Source organism: Syngnathus floridae, chromosome 18 (assembly GCF_059516105.1).
Source record: "Syngnathus floridae isolate MCC-2025c chromosome 18, RoL_Sflo_1.0, whole genome shotgun sequence".
NCBI lineage: Eukaryota > Metazoa > Chordata > Actinopteri > Syngnathiformes > Syngnathidae > Syngnathus > Syngnathus floridae.
In genome coordinates this window covers 589652-606168 of record NC_142430.1, presented here as the reverse complement: position 1 = coordinate 606168, position 16517 = coordinate 589652, and positions in this window count along the sequence as shown.

Sequence of the window (16517 nt, the reverse complement as noted above, 5' to 3'; positions counted from 1 at the left end):
ATCGACGTCACGTATGTCACGTGACCACGACGTGGCAGATGTCATATAGCAACCGCTGTTTTGTTTAGTAGATTTACAGTTGTTATGCATTGGCGTAATGGTGTGCACTCAAAATAGATTTAAATAAATTAAATATTTCTTCTGCCTACTCCCTTTTAAACAAGTTAACTCTGCCCACGTCCATTGACGTCTTGTCTGAGTCACGTGACCACGACGTCTGCCATTTCGAGAGCCCAATTGACACTCATAGTTTAAAGAAATGTGTTTGCCCATCCTACTTTGTGGAATTTCACCACATGCGCTTTTGACCAAAATACCAAATTGAACTCAAGTGAAGCCAACACGCACAACCCCCCCCCCACACACACACACACACACACACACAAATGTTGATATGAACATAAAAGAGCCGCATGCGGTTCGGGAGTTGCGGCTTGGCCAAACCTGTACTATACAACTTTATTTGTATAAAATTTTCACAACAGCTGTCACACAAACAAAGCGGGAAAAACCGAAGACGTGCGTGTTCCGCCCACGCTGGATTTATTTGCACCTTTGAAAAGACACCGTATTGCCGCAGATGTGGCAAAGAGTACTTTTGGGCATCTGAGACGGAAGGATGTCCAAAGCATCACGTCACCTGCTCTGGTAGGCATGGTGGTGGGACGTTGAGGTCAACCGCTTTGGGGTTGGCTGAATCTTTGATCGCAGGATGCCACACACTTGAAGACAGAAGCAGAAAAGCAGAGCTAAATGCAAAATGTACTCACCGGTGACTCCAATTTTTTTCCCCCCTGAAGAAACAGCTGGACGGGTGGCCCCGGCTGGCCAGTGGGACTCTTGTTATTCTGACCCTTTTTAGTGCGCGTTTGGGGCAACAACCGTTTTTTGTGGCGCTCTCTTCTGGTTCAAAAGTGCCCTGCATGTGAATTTGCTTTTCCTGCCTTCTGATTGGATGAGCGCCGGTGTGACGCGGTGCCTCTGTCACCGTGGCGGGGGGTATACGTTGGCATCGGAGCGTCTGCCAACGTCTGAGACCGGCTGGCAGTGTATCGGAGGTGTCGAGTGCGGTGCCGCTGGAGCTCACTCACCAGCTGGTGTTAGGGCCACAGAATGAAGGCCAAGGAGAAGAATAGAAAGAGAAACAGAAACTTCTCCTCCAATTGTTTGATTTGTCTCTTCTGAGCTTCGATGAATTCTTTCAGCTCTTTGTTCCTCTAGGACGGACAAATGGAAAGTGGCATTCAAAAGCCAGTAAGCGTGCAAGTAAGTGCCGGGCTGGCTTTGGGCCCTTACCTGTTGCGCGCTGTGCAGCAGATCCATTCTCTCTTGGAGGATGCAAGCGTCGCGCTCCCTCAACTCGCACATCAGGGCTCGCTTCCATTGGTCCACGGCGCTCCTAAGCTCTTCTCTCTGATCCGCCGTCAGCACGTCATTCACGCCAGCGTGGCTGGCTTTTTCGCCGTCCGTGGCGGGGCAGTCCCGCTGCGGTAGCGCCTCGTACAACATGGCCTCCAGCTCCAGGATCCTCTGGGCCGCAATCCTCGTCCATCAGTGGTCCGGCGGGAGATTTGAGGGCGGCTTACCTTATGAGCCTGGTCCATGGAACAGTTCCTGAAGTCCAACTCTTCATCCAGGTAGCCCTTCTGCTTGCAGAACATATCCTAGCACAGCTCAAGGTCAGAATTGTTGGGGCACATTGCCGGAGTTCCCCTTGGCTGATGTCGCGTGTCTGTCTACCTTCTCACTTTCAATGTCCAACATCTTCTGTTGAAGTGCTGACTTGGTCACTTTGATGTATTCTAACCACTGAGGAAAGGCTGCTGTCACATAAGCAGAATGCGAGAGCGTGCGTGGACGTGCGCGTTACCTTCTCGGCTAGGGTGAGAAGGGTCCTGGCGTGAATCACGACCACCTGCTCCTCGTTGGTGAGATTCTGCAAGAGCCCAAAGGCACAGCGTCAACAAGCTTCTTTCAGCGCAAAGCCTTCCAAAAGTCACATTTGAGCCGCCGAGTCTCGTGGAGTGCGAACATAAGGAGTTCGACATACACTTACGGCGTTATAGCCCAGGATGTCCAGCTTCTTCATCAGATCACTGATGACGATGTCCGGGGGAAAGGCGCAAGGAGCAATGTAAGGTGTTCTGGGACCTCGGGTTAAGGTTAGGGTTGCGAGGGACGCCTTACCTACGCTCACGCCCTCGGCCTCGCAGTAGATCTGCAAAGGGCTGAGGCCGTCTGGGAAACGGACTTGCAGAAACTTCAAGACGGGGGAGCGCCACTCCCTCTCCTGAAAGGCAGAGGCATGCATCCGTCCGTCCGTCCGTCCGTCCGTCACATCTCTGGCCTCAACACGCTTGTGCGAGTCTTCCCACCTCCAGCTCCAGGATGCGGAACTCAAGCAGTTCGTTTTGGTCTCGGATATCCTGGATGTGCTCTTTCAGACGCGCTTCTTCCGCCTCCATCCGCCTGACCTGAAAAGACAGTCAGACCTCATCTGCGGGGCTTCCCGACAGGTGTGACGCCAAGCGACTCCGCCCAGCGCCTTTCTTTCCGTCACCTTTTCGGCCAACTGCTGATTGCTCTGACGCAGCAGCTGCTTCTCCTCCACCCACTTGACATTCTAGAAGAGACAAACGCGTGGACAGCTTTGGAATGTTGTGTCATTTTCATCCACAAATTCTTTGGTTGACTGGAAAATGACATTTGCTTTTCTCCGCATTTTCCCAGCCACGTTCGGGGGGGGGGGGGGGGGGTTGGTCCAGTAATGCCAGACGGATGAGTGACTGAAGAATGTAGCTATTTTGTCTGAGAAAAAGGTGTGCTCATTGATGAGCTTACCTGTCCTTGTTGCTTCAGCGCTGACTCCAGATCTGCTACTCTGCTTTGATAGTGACCCATTTCTACCATCAGCTTTTCTCTGGTCTGAAAGGAGGAGGAGGGAGGCTCCTCCTCCTCCTTTCAGACCAGAGAACACCCGAGGCTGGGTGAGAACGGGGAGGCTGCGACCCGGCCGGGGGCTGCGGGAAGGGGCGCCACCTTGATCTCCTTCTCGGCGTCGTAGTCCCCTTTCGCTGGTCTGGGCTAGCAGAGCGTAGGCTCGTTGCAGCGCTTGATATTCTTGCGTCAGCTGGCGGTAGCGAAGCTCCGCCTCTTCATGCACACACCAATGCAACACAGCACTAGTACCAGAATCAGTCAGACCGGCGACAAAGCACCCGCGACGCAAAGACGAGTCCGATTCCAGGCTGAAGAGGAATGTTTGGTGCCAATACGCTGGCAGAAATGGCGGGCTACCTCTTCGGGTTCCGTGTCGGGGGTTCTGTCGGTGTGAAAAGACAAGGACGATCCGTCCGAGTCCACCAACACGTCTTCGTCGTAGCCGTAAAATGTTTCGATGACCTGCGGGCGCGGAAGCAAACATCTCTCTGAACAAACTGAAGCGACACCTCACGATGAATCGACGAGAGGAACGATAGCGAGAAAAAGGCCATTTCATCTTGCGCAACACCAAGCAGCCGCAAACAAACAGACTCACCTTGCAGGACCTCACGCTTTGTTCCTCCTCAGAGATTCTCGACGTCGGTATCGTAGCAGCAAATCTCTCTCCTGTCGACACAAATAATCCGCCTTTGAGATTCTTTGGATGCAAAGGGAACGAACGGCTCCGGCGCAGAAACAAACGCGACTCACAATGACATTTCTGACATGAGCTCCTGTCTCCAGAGCCTGAAAAACACGTCACCGGCGATGATTGGAGGGACGCTCGTCTTTTCCAAAAGTGACAACTACAGGGTGTGTCAGGGTTTTCCAGATTATCTTTATCGTATCATTGTGTTGCTTTGACTTTGACTGCGACCTGTAATAAATAATATTATTTATCCCTTATTTATCCCTATCGCTTATCCCTTCCTACACAAAGTCGTAAAACACCCCTTGCTATGTTTTGACTAGAGGTCAAGGGCTTCCTCTATTCAATCCACTCTTACACCCACCCTGTTTCTCTTAATTAAAATGCTCGTGCAGGAGCCGAGAGTCAGACTTCATTCGTACAACGGATGGACTCTCCACCTGCAGGTGTCCAAAAGAACTTACTTGTCTCCCGTGTGGTTCTTGCAAAATAAGTTGGAGCGAGCGCAACTCTAACAGGGTGCATTTTGCCACTAGCTGCCTACGGACAATGACGTCGCGCTCGCGGCTCATGGTTGACGGGCTGAGCAGCCGGGCAAGTCCGTCGTTTTCAGCGCACAGCGAGTGGCAAAGGCGCTGACAAAACGGGAGCTTTGAGCTGCTGAAAACGGCAAAACAAGTCTAAAGCGTGTTCAAACGCGTGCGCACAATGCTCCTGCTTGAAAGGTCGGAATTTAAGGGGCCAATTTTTTGGATGGCGGCCGCCGGCCAAGCTTTGGACGGAAAAGGTTTCCTGGCGACAGCGAGCGAGCGCGGCGCTGCCGTACGTGCACCGAGTCGCCTGCCTGAAGACCTTGGACAAGTCGTCGATGATGTGCCGCTGCTCCACAACTTGAAGGAACTCCATTTCACCGTCCTGCTGGCCGCAACCGCGGTCCAGGTCATTGAGCGAACTAGGCCTTCTCTGTGGAACACAAATGCAGTGGACTCTGTTGGCACGCCGCCGTTGTCCGCGTCGACTTACCAAGCTTGCCATCTCCTCGTTCTCCTGGGTGACAAAGCGCACTTTGTTTTCAAGGCGACACAGCACCAGCGAGAGTTCTTCATTCTTCCTGCTCAGGCGTTTGTTTTTGTACAGGAGTGGCAGAAACTGGCTTTCTGTTTCTCTCAGTCGCTTTAGCTGCAAGCATGAAGTGCGGGATGTGAAAGACGCACAACACGCGGGCCAGAACGTATCCATTCCTTTTGCATCGGTTTGAACGGAATCGTGGCTTTGGCTCCCAATAAAAGACATCTACCAGGCAACCGACTCGCCGCGCCGCTCAACTAATAAGCAAGCGCAATGGGTGCCTCGCTGGATGGCGCGCATCAAACGTAGCGCAAACCTTCAAGCGTGCCGTCAATAAATTACCAGTTCATTGCGCTCTTCAGAAAGCAGGGCGTTTCGATCCTCCAGTTTCCTGATGACTGCGCTGAGCTCAGCGATTTTCAGATGAAACCGTCGCGTGTCCCGATCCTCCTGAGACTGAAAACGCCCCGCAACACACACACACAAGCACTCGTTCAAAGTTCAAAACTGTTTTTGTGCTACCTTCCTCCAGCAACGAACTAAGTCATGCGTACTGCAAGTGTGTGATGAGGTGGCTTACGCAATGAAGAGGATTGCTAGTAGCGGCGTTGACCCCACTTCCAGGGTAGTTTAGGCCCGCCCTTTGGGAATCCCTCAGGGCAGCGATCTGCTGCTCGGCAGCCTGAGTCTGCAGCTGAAGGCGGTGGACGTGGCCGGCCCCAGGGCTTCATCCAAAACACTAACCGCTCTGTCTTTCAGCTTGATCTCATCCGTCTGGATGTACAAACGGGGAGCGCTCAGGCAGGCGGGCAAACTCATTTGCCAGAATTGTGACAAAAACAAAGAGAGCAACCGGCCAATTTTTTTCTGGAATCGACTAGAACACCTTTGCTGTGACAAAAGCGAAGCGAGCAACCGGACATTTTCTTCTTGTGAAATAGAATAGAATAGAATGCCTTAGGTGTCATTGCACTGCAGGTATACAACGAAATTGGGAACATAGCCACGCACCGCGCATCTGATCAGTCCTACCAGTCGGCGGATCTCCCTCTCGCAGTCTCTCTTGGTTCGGCTCAGCTCCTCCCGATGCTGGTGATGAGCCGATCGGAGCTCGGCCGCTCGGGACTGCCAGGCCTGCTGGGCCGCTGCCAGGGCTTCTTCCGCGCTCCTGGTGGAGGCGACACCGCTCGGTCTCCCGACACCGCCGCGTCTCCTCCACCTCCGCCAGCAAAGCGCCCCCCCTCCTCACCTGAGCAGACATTGCGCCACACCGGGCCGTTGAGACCGCAACGGAGCGCCGCGACGCTTACTGGGGACAAGCTACACAATACGGTAGCGGCCGCATCGAAGCCCGACGTGGCGTGCGGATAGTCAGACACGGATAGAGCGGATCACCTTGTCCATGGAGCCGTCCCTCAGGCTGAGGACCAAGGCATTCAGTCGCTGGATCTCTCCATCTTTGATTTTGATCACTCTCATCAGCTCCATTTCATGCTGCCGCAGTAATGTCTCCCTGGTAATGGCTAACTCTTTCTGCTTCTCCTCATGGAGTTTGCTTTTGAGTTCCGTCATGGCGGCGGTGGCACGGTGGTGCTCCGCCCGCAGGTCCTGACTTCTCTCTCTCTCCAGACAGCTGACCTGACATGACTTAGACTTAGACAAACTTTATTGTCATCTTGTCTGCACATGGTGCATACAAAACGAAATTCCGTTGCATACGTCTTACAACAAAGTAGTGATATTGCAGTTGAATAGAAGTAACATATCCTATGAAAATATATATATATATACATATATACTATATATATATATATATATATATATATATATATTAAAAATAAGTATAAAGTGCAGCAGTGATAATTATGCAATAGTGCAAGTAGGCAAAACAGTATTCAAGAGTGTGCAGAGGAATGCTAAACCATGTATTAAACTTCTATTTAAAGGGTTTATACAAGTTCAGTAAAGTTGGTAGTGCGAGATAGTGCAAGATAGAGGTCCGTAGTGTCATAAAGTACAGTTCTGTGAATGTGTGATGCAGAGTTCAGTTTAGAGCTCAACAGTTCTAGTGTTCAACAGTCTGATGACAGCAGGGAAAAAGCTGTTGCAGAACCTGGTGGACCTGCAGCGGATGCTGCAAACCTCTTCCCAGAGGGCAGCAGGGAGAACAGTCCATGGTGGGGGTGTGATGGGTCATTGATGATGTTACGGGCACGGGACATGCAGCGCTGAGATGAAATGTCCTGAATGGAGGGAAGAGGAGCCCCTATGATCCTCTCTGCTGTCCTCACCACTCTCCTCACGTTCTTCCAATCGGAGGCGGTGCAGCCTCCACACCACACAGAGAGACAGCTTGTCAGAATGCTCTCTATGGTGCTCCTGTAGAACGTCCTCATGATGGGTGGGGGCAGGTGGGCTCTCCTCATCCTCCGCAGGAAGTACAAGCGCTTCTGTGCCCTCTTGACCAGTGCCGTAGTGTTCATAGTCCAGGTGAGGTCTTCTGTGATGTGGACCCCCAGGAATTTGGTGGTGCTGACCACCTCCACAGCTGAGCTGTTGATGATCAGTGGAGCGTGGTGAGGCTGTTTTTTCCTGAAGTCGACGATGATCTCCTTCATCTTCTCCTCATTCAGGATCAGGCTGTTTTCTCTGCACCAGCCCACCAGCTGCTCCACCTCCTCTCTGTAGTCCAGGTCGTTGTTGTCTCTGATGAGCCCCACCACCGTTGTGTCGTCTGCTGACTTCACGATGTGATTGGTGGTGAACCTGAGGACGCAGTCGTGTGTCATCAGGGTGCACAGCAGGGGGCTCAGGACGCAGCCCTGAAGGGAGCCTGTGCTGAGGGTGGTGACATCAGAGGTGTTCTGTCCGACCCGGACTGACTGAGGTCTGTTGGTGAGGAAGTCTAGCAGCCAGTTGCGAAGGGGGGTGTTGAAGCCCAGGTGTTCCAATTTTCCTACCAGATGCTGTGGGATGATGGTGTTAAACGCTGAGCTGAAGTCCAGGAACAGCCTCCGCACATGGGTGTTCTTCTCCTCCAGGTGAGCCAGGCTCAGGTGAAGAACGGAGGAGATGGCGTCCTGAGTGGAGCGGTTTTGCCGGTCGGCAAACTGGAACGGGTCAAATAATAGGGGGAGTCTGGAAACGATGTGACCTTTAAGCAGCCTTTCGAAGCACTTCATCATAACCGGAGTCAGTGCAACAGGCCGGTAATCATTAAATGAGGTGATTTGAGGTTTCTTCGGCACCGGAATGATGGAGGCAGTCTTAAAGCACGCCGGCACTGTGGCTTGGCCCAGCGAGGTGTTAAAAATGTCTGTGATGACCCCAGCCAGATGACTTGCACATTCCCTGAACACACGCCCAGGAATGTTGTCGGGGCCAGGGGCCTTACAGGGGTTGACTCTCCTCAGGGTCTTCAACACATCGGCGGAGTCAAGGCAGAGTACCTCCTCTTCCTGATGGGGGACAGTTTTAACTGCTGGAGTGCCGTTTAGTGCCTCGAACCTCCCAAAGAAGTTATTTAGACCATTTAGAAAGTCAGCATCAACTACACCCACCGGGGGGGGGGAGGGTGAGTTGTAGTCTGTAATCGCCCGTATGCCTTGCCACATACTCCTGATGTTTTTGACGTCGTGGAAACGATCCTGAAATTTTCGACTGCGGTCTCGCTTCGCTATCCTGATGGCACGGTTCAAGTTGGCTCTCGCTGTCCTCAGTGTCTCCTTGTCGCCAGACTTGAAGGCAGAGTTCCGCGCTCGTAGCGTTTGACGTACCTCCTCAGTCATCCAGGGTCGTTGGTTGCCCCGGGTGATGATATTCTTAGTGGTGCTGACGTCCTCGGTGCATTTGTTGATGTAGGCTGACACAGTCATGGCACACGCATGTCTAATCTACATCGGGAAAACTGGGAGGGAGGGAGGCAGGCAGGGAGGCAGGCAGGGAGGCAGGCAGGGAGGCAGGCAGTGTCTGTCTGTTGAGGTTTTCACCTTGTTCTTCTCCTGCTGAAGTTCTAACTGGACGTCCATCAGTTTGGTTCTCAGCTCGTCATTGGCGGCCTGAAGGGCGTCCGTTCGCTCCGCCTTGGCCCGCCCTGCCGGAGCTCGTTTGGACATCTCTTACTCGAGTCTCGCCCGGTCGTCAGTCAGAGATCACAACATTTGTACCTGGAGAGCACAAACGCAGCGCTGTTTTCCACTGGCTTCGAACTCAACTTCAATCGGTACCGTAACTTACAACATCATAAACATAGAACTAGCTTGACTTATTCATTGAATAAATGCATTTGGTTCTTCAAAACTGCATCACGCAACATAGCGTGACCGAGACGGCCGTTATCCACCTGCGTGAAGTTATTTGGTGAAATGAATGAGATGTTTAAGACACCATCGTTCTGTCTCTATGTAGATGAAGGTAAATAATCGATTGCTGAAGGTCCAAAGGTGTTGTGATAAACAAATAAACATATTAGTGATTAGTGACATATTTGTGATAAACATATTAGGCAGGATAATCACATATGTTAACGTGACTGCCCACACTGTATTTATTTATGGTTATTTGTTAAATCGAGTACTGTTAGACATGAAATAGGAAGTGTTTAACATAAATGGAAGACGAAAGGGGTACTCACCATTGTAGCTCCTGCTGGTCAATGATACGAGCCTCTTCTTGCAGTGGAAAACATACAGCCAACAAACACCGTGGAACCTAAAGGAATGAAATTAAACATTAACATTTAGCCTCAACCAACATTCACAGATACAACGCAACGCAAACTACACAAACGTAAATCTTTTTAAACACAATGAGTTGTACTTACCGTGTACGCTCTAGACGGTCCACTTGCAAGCGGAAAATAAAGATATTTCTGTTGATAATCGTCGTGTTTGTATCCGGTGTCTCGCTCAAGGCCATTGCGCCCACAGATTTGAATTTTGGCGAGAGTTCAGCCTATTGACGTCATTTCCGCGGTGTAATACCCGCATATCTGAAACGGCAAAGTTAAGAGTAGAGTTAAATAAAGTTTTTAGTCAACGCAATAATTTACAACCGTTGACCAGTCGAAATAATCGTCGAAATTTGGCGTCTGTGGCTGGAAGCAGACGCCGAGTTCGACATTCCTCCCAAACGCCACACTCCCTCGCTTTTCAGGGCTAAAAAAAAACAGTTGTAATTACCTTGTACGCTCTAGACGGTCAAGTTGCAAGCTGAAAACAAAAATATTTGCCTTGTTAGTCATCGTGTTACTAACAGCTGTGTCTTGTTTGCCAGAACTGCCGCTTTCCTACTTCCTGTTGCAAGCCACGCCCACGGATTATAATTTTGCCGTGAGTTCCGCCTATTGACGTCATGTCCGCGTCACATGACTGCGACGTAATATTATCTAAAACTGTTTGTGCGGTATTGTGTTGTTCTGTGCGGTATTGTGTTATTCTGTGCGGCGTCGCGTTGTTCTGTGCGGCGTCGTGTTGTTCAGTGCGACGTCGTGTTGTTCAGTGCGGCATGGTGTTGTTCAGTGCGGCATGGTGTTGTTCAGTGCGGCATGGTGTTGTTCAGTGCGGCATAATGTTGTTCAGTGCGGCATAATGTTGTTCAGTGCGGCATGGTGTTGTTCAGTGCGGCATGGTGTTGTTCAGTGCGGCATGGTGTTGTTCAGTGCGGCATAATGTTGTTCAGTGCGCCATAATGTTGTTCAATGCGGCATGGTGTTGTTCAGTGCGGGATGGTGTTGTTCAGTGCAGGATGGTGTTGTTCAGTGCGGCATGGTGTTGTTCAGTGCGGAATGGTGTTGTTCAGTGCGGCATGGTGTTGTTCAGTGCGGCATGGTGTTGTTCAGTGCAGGATGGTGTTGTTCAACGCGGGATCGTGTTGTTCAGTGCGGCATGGTGTTGTTCAGTGCGGCATGGTGTTGTTCAGTGCGGCATAATGTTGTTCAGTGCGGCATGGTGTTGTTCAGTGCGGCATGGTGTTGTTCAGCGCGGCATGGTGTTGTTCAGTGCGGCATGGTGTTGTTCAGTGCGGCATAATGTTGTCCAGTGCGCCATAATGTTGTTCAGTGCGGCATGGTGTTGTTTAGTGCGGGATGGTGTTGTTCAGTGCAGGATGGTGTTGTTCAGTGCGGCATGGTGTTGTTCAATGCGGCATGGTGTTGTTCAGTGCGGGATGGTGTTGTTCAGTGCGGCATGGTGTTGTTCAGTGCGGCATAATGTTGTTCAGTGCGGCATGGTGTTGTTCAGTGCGGCATGGTGTTGTTCAGTGCGGCATGGTGTTGTTCAGTGCGGCATGGTGTTGTTCAGTGCGGAATGGTGTTGTTCAGTGCGGCATGGTGTTGTTCAGTGCGGGATGGTGTTGTTCAATGCGGGATCGTGTTGTTCAGTGCGGGGTGGTGTTGTTCAGTGCAGGATGGTGTTGTTCAGTGCGGCATGGTGTTGTTCAATGCAGGATCGTGTTGTTCAGTGCAGCATAATGTTGTTCAGTGCAGCATGGTGTTGTTCAGTGCGGCATGGTGTTGTTCAATGCGGCATGGTGTTGTTCAGTGCGGGATGGTGTTGTTCAGTGCGGCATGGTGTTTTTCAGTGCGGCATAATGTTGTTCAGTGCGGCATGGTGTTGTTCAGTGCGGCATGGTGTTGTTCAGTGCAGGATGGTGTTGTTCAGTGCGGCATGGTGTTGTTCAATGCAGGATCGTGTTGTTCAGTGCAGCATAATGTTGTTCAGTGCAGCATGGTGTTGTTCAGTGCGGCATGGTGTTGTTCAGTGCAGGATGGTGTTGTTCAGTGCAGGATGGTGTTGTTCAATGCGGCATGGTGTTGTTCAGTGCGGGATGGTGTTGTTCAGTGCAGGATGGTGTTGTTCAGTGCGGCATGGTGTTGTTCAGTGCGGAATGGTGTTGTTCAGTGCGGCATGGTGTTGTTCAGTCCGGGATGGTGTTGTTCAATGCGGGATCGTGTTGTTCAGTGCGGGGTGGTGTTGTTCAGTGCGGGATGGTGTTGTTCAGTGCGGCATGGTGTTGTTCAATGCGGCATGGTGTTGTTCAGTGCGGGATGGTGTTGTTCATTGCGGCATGGTGTTGTTCAGTGCGGCATGGTGTTCAGTGCGGCATGGTGTTGTTCAGTGCGGCATGGTGTTGTTCAGTGCGGCATAATGTTGTTCAGTGCGGCATGGTGTTGTTCAGTGTGGAAAGGTGTTGTTCAGTGCAGGATGGTGTTGTTCAGTGCGGCATGGTGTTGTTCAATGCAGGATCGTGTTGTTCAGTGCAGCATAATGTTGTTCAGTGCAGCATGGTGTTGTTCAGTGCGGCATGGTGTTGTTCAATGCGGCATGGTGTTGTTCACTGCGGGATGGTGTTGTTCAATGCGGGATCGTGTTGTTCAGTGCGGCATAATGTTGTTCAGTGCAGCATGGTGTTGTTCAGTGCGGCATGGTGTTGTTCAGTGCGACATAATGTTGTTTAGTGCGGCATAATGTTGTTCAGTGCGGCATAATGTTGTTCAGTGCGGCATGGTGTTGTTCAGTGCGGCATGGTGTTGTTCAGTGCGGCATGGTGTTGTTCAGTGCAGGATGGTGTTGTTCAGTGCGGCATGGTGTTGTTCAATGCGGCATGGTGTTGTTCAGTGCGGGATGGTGTTGTTCAGTGCAGGAATGTGTTGTTCAGTGCGGCATGGTGTTGTTCAGTGCGGAATGGTGTTGTTCAGTGCGGCATGGTGTTGTTCAGTGCGGCATGGTGTTGTTCAGTGCAGGATGGTGTTGTTCAATGCGGGATCGTGTTGTTCAGTGCGGCATGGTGTTGTTCAGTGCGGCATGGTGTTGTTCAGTGCGGCATAATGTTGTTCAGTGCGGCATGGTGTTGTTCAGTGCGGCATGGTGTTGTTCAGTGCGGCATGGTGTTGTTCAGTGCGGCATGGTGTTGTTCAGTGCGGCATAATGTTGTCCAGTGCGCCATAATGTTGTTCAGTGCGGCATGGTGTTGTTCAGTGCGGGATGGTGTTGTTCAGTGCAGGATGGTGTTGTTCAGTGCGGCATGGTGTTGTTCAATGCGGCATGGTGTTGTTCAGTGCGGGATGGTGTTGTTCAGTGCGGCATGGTGTTGTTCAGTGCGGCATAATGTTGTTCAGTGCGGCATGGTGTTGTTCAGTGCGGCATGGTGTTGTTCAGTGCGGCATGGTGTTGTTCAGTGCGGAATGGTGTTGTTCAGTGCGGAATGGTGTTGTTCAGTGCGGCATGGTGTTGTTCAGTGCGGGATGGTGTTGTTCAATGCGGGATCGTGTTGTTCAGTGCGGGGTGGTGTTGTTCAGTGCAGGATGGTGTTGTTCAGTGCAGGATGGTGTTGTTCAGTGCGGCATGGTGTTGTTCAATGCAGGATCGTGTTGTTCAGTGCAGCATAATGTTGTTCAGTGCAGCATGGTGTTGTTCAGTGCGGCATGGTGTTGTTCAATGCGGCATGGTGTTGTTCAGTGCGGGATGGTGTTGTTCAGTGCGGCATGGTGTTTTTCAGTGCGGCATAATGTTGTTCAGTGCGGCATGGTGTTGTTCAGTGCGGCATGGTGTTGTTCAGTGCGGCATGGTGTTGTTCAATGCAGGATCGTGTTGTTCAGTGCAGCATAATGTTGTTCAGTGCAGCATGGTGTTGTTCAGTGCGGCATGGTGTTGTTCAATGCGGCATGGTGTTGTTCACTGCGGGATGGTGTTGTTCAATGCGGGATCGTGTTGTTCAGTGCGGCATAATGTTGTTCAGTGCAGCATGGTGTTGTTCAGTGCGGCATGGTGTTGTTCAGTGCGGCATGGTGTTGTTCAGTGCGACATAATGTTGTTCAGTGCGGCATAATGTTGTTCAGTGCGGCATGGTGTTGTTCAGTGCGGCATGGTGTTGTTCAGTGCGGCATGGTGTTGTTCAGTGCGGCATGGTGTTGTTCAGTGCGGCATGGTGTTGTTTAATGCGGCATGGTGTTGTTCAGTGCGGGATGGTGTTGTTCAGTGCGGGATGGTGTTGTTCAGTGCAGGATGGTGTTGTTCAGTGCGGAATGGTGTTGTTCAGTGCGGCATGGTGTTGTTCAGTGCGGCATGGTGTTGTTCAGTGCGGCATGGTGTTGTTCAGTGCAGGATGGTGTTGTTCAATGCGGGATCGTGTTGTTCAGTGCGGCATGGTGTTGTTCAGTGCGGCATGGTGTTGTTCAGTGCGGCATAATGTTGTTCAGTGCGGCATGGTGTTTTTCAGTGCGGCATGGTGTTGTTCAGTGCGGCATGGTGTTGTTCAGTGCGGCATGGTGTTGTTCAGTGCGGCATAATGTTGTCCAGTGCGCCATAATGTTGTTTAGTGCGGCATGGTGTTGTTTAGTGCGGGATGGTGTTGTTCAGTGCAGGATGGTGTTGTTCAGTGCGGCATGGTGTTGTTCAATGCGGCATGGTGTTGTTCAGTGCGGGATGGTGTTGTTCAGTGCGGCATGGTGTTGTTCAGTGCGGCATAATGTTGTTCAGTGCGGCATGGTGTTGTTCAGTGCGGCATGGTGTTGTTCAGTGCGGCATGGTGTTGTTCAGTGCGGAATGGTGTTGTTCAGTGCGGAATGGTGTTGTTCAGTGCGGCATGGTGTTGTTCAGTGCGGGATGGTGTTCAGTGCGGGATCGTGTTGTTCAGTGCGGGGTGGTGTTGTTCAGTGCAGGATGGTGTTGTTAAGTGCAGGATGGTGTTGTTCAGTGCGGCATGGTGTTGTTCAATGCAGGATCGTGTTGTTCAGTGCAGCATAATGTTGTTCAGTGCAGCATGGTGTTGTTCAGTGCGGCATGGTGTTGTTCAATGCGGCATGGTGTTGTTCAGTGCGGGATGGTGTTGTTCAGTGCGGCATGGTGTTTTTCAGTGCGGCATAATGTTGATCAGTGCGGCATGGTGTTGTTCAGTGCGGCATGGTGTTGTTCAGTGCGACAAAATGTTGTTCAGTGCGGCATAATGTTGTTCAGTGCGGCATGGTGTTGTTCAGTGCGGCATGGTGTTGTTCAGTGCGGCATGGTGTTGTTCAGTGCGGCATGGTGTTGTTCAGTGCAGGATGGTGTTCAGTGCAGGATGGTGTTGTTCAATGCGGCATGGTGTTGTTCAGTGCTGGATGGTGTTGTTCAGTGCAGGATGGTGTTGTTCAGTGCGGCATGGTGTTGTTCAGTGCGGAATGGTGTTGTTCAGTGCGGCATGGTGTTGTTCAGTGCGGCATGGTGTTGTTCAGTGCAGGATGGTGTTGTTCAATGCGGGATGGTGTTGTTCAGTGCGGGATGGTGTTGTTCAGTGCAGGATGGTGTTGTTCAGTGCGGCATGGTGTTGTTCAATGCGGCATGGTGTTGTTCAGTGCAGGATGGTGTTGTTCAGTGCGGCATGGTGTTGTTCAATGCGGCATGGTGTTGTTCAGTGCGGGATGGTGTTGTTCAGTGCAGGATGGTGTTGTTCAGTGCGGCATGGTGTTGTTCAGTGCGGAATGGTGTTGTTCAGTGCGGCATGGTGTTGTTCAGTGCGGCATGGTGTTGTTCAGTGCAGGATGGTGTTGTTCAATGCGGGATGGTGTTGTTCAGTGCGGGATGGTGTTGTTCAGTGCAGGATGGTGTTGTTCAGTGCGGCATGGTGTTGTTCAATGCGGCATGGTGTTGTTCAGTGCAGGATGGTGTTGTTCAGTGCGGCATGGTGTTGTTCAATGCGGCATGGTGTTGTTCAATGCGGCATGGTGTTGTTCAGTGCGGCATGGTGTTGTTCAGTGCGGCATGGTGTTCAGTGCAGCGTAATGTTGTTCAGTGCGGCATGGTGTTGTTCAGTGCGGAATGGTGTTGTTCAGTGCGGCATGGTGTTGTTCAGTGCAGGATGGTGTTGTTCAGTGCGGCATGGTGTTGCTCAGTGCGGCATGGTGTTGTTCAGTGCGGGATGGTGTTGTTCATTGCGGCATGGTGTTGTTCAGTGCGGCATGGTGTTGTTCAGTGCGGCATGGTGTTGTTCAGTGCGGCATAATGTTGTTCAGTGCGCCATAATGTTGTTCAGTGCGGCATGGTGTTGTTCAGTGCGGGATGGTGTTGTTCAGTGCAGGATGGTGTTGTTCAGTGCGGCATGGTGTTGTTCAGTGCGGCATAATGTTGTTCAGTGCGGCATAATGTTGTTCAGTGCGGCATAATGTTGTTCAGTGCGGGATGGTGTTGTTCATTGCGGCATGGTGTTGTTCAGTGCGGCATGGTGTTGTTCAGTGCGGCATGGTGTTGTTCAGTGCGGGATGGTGTTGTTCATTGCGGCATGGTGTTGTTCAGTGCGGCATGGTGTTGTTCAGTGCGGCATGGTGTTGTTCAGTGCGGGATGGTGTTGTTCAGTGCAGGATGGTGTTGTTCAGTGCGGCATGGTGTTGTTCAGTGCGGCATGGTGTTGTTCATTTCGGCATAATGTTGTTCAGTGCGGCATAATGTTGTTTAGTGCGGCATGGTGTTGTTCAGTGCGGGATGGTGTTGTTCAGTGCGTTATAATGTTGTTCAGTGCGGCATGGTGTTGTTCAGTGTGGCATGGTGTTGTTCAGTGCGGCATGGTGTTGTTCAGTGCGGCATAATGTTGTTCAGTGCGGCATAATGTTGTTCAGTGCGGCATGGTGTTGTTCAGTGCGGGATGGTGTTGTTCAGTGCGGGATGGTGTTGTTCAGTGCGGCATGGTGTTCAATGCGGAATGGTGTTGTTCAGTGCAGGATGGTGTTGTTCAGTGCGGCATGGTGTTGTTCAGTGCGGCATAATGTTGTTCAGTGCGGCATGGTGTTGTTCAGTGCGGCATGGTGTTGTTCAGTGCGGCATGGTGTTGTTCAGTGCGGCATAATGTT